We start from the raw sequence: 514 nt of genomic DNA, 5'->3' as shown, positions 1-514 counted from the left end.
ATTTCTCATTTTAGGTTAATCTCCAAATAAATAAGCCTCGATTTACCCCCTTAATTCCTACATACTGACTTCTGACTGCAATTTTTTTCCTCAATTTTTTTTTTTTTTTTACAAAAAATTACCACTGTGATACCTTATAGTTTCCAGAGGCTAGCTGTGACACTAAAATTTTAACCAAATCTGAATTTTGAGTTGTATTTCTTTTTTCAATTATTATTATTATTATTTATCTCATGGTTCTGGATTTTTTTAAACTTAAAATGTGTATTTCACAAGTAAGACGTTTTGTCTCATAACGTTACTTTTTTTTTTTTTTTAAGCTAATTTTTATTATTTACTTTTTCACGATAGAGATTTCTCAGTTCCGGTTTTCATCTTACCTCGTCATACCTTCCTTACCTGATTTTCATATTTGGACCATAGACTGTAGATTTGGACAGTATGGCTGCAGTACCTCATAATTTCCAGGTGATGGCGGTAAAGCTGCGTGTAGTACATCAGCTGCCTTAAATCT

Source organism: Halichoeres trimaculatus, unplaced genomic scaffold (assembly GCF_033239565.1).
Source record: "Halichoeres trimaculatus isolate MK-OKI-2021-1 unplaced genomic scaffold, fHalTri1.1 fHalTri1_scaffold_1, whole genome shotgun sequence".
Taxonomy (NCBI): Eukaryota; Metazoa; Chordata; class Actinopteri; order Labriformes; family Labridae; genus Halichoeres; species Halichoeres trimaculatus.
This window is presented reverse-complemented; position numbering follows the sequence as displayed.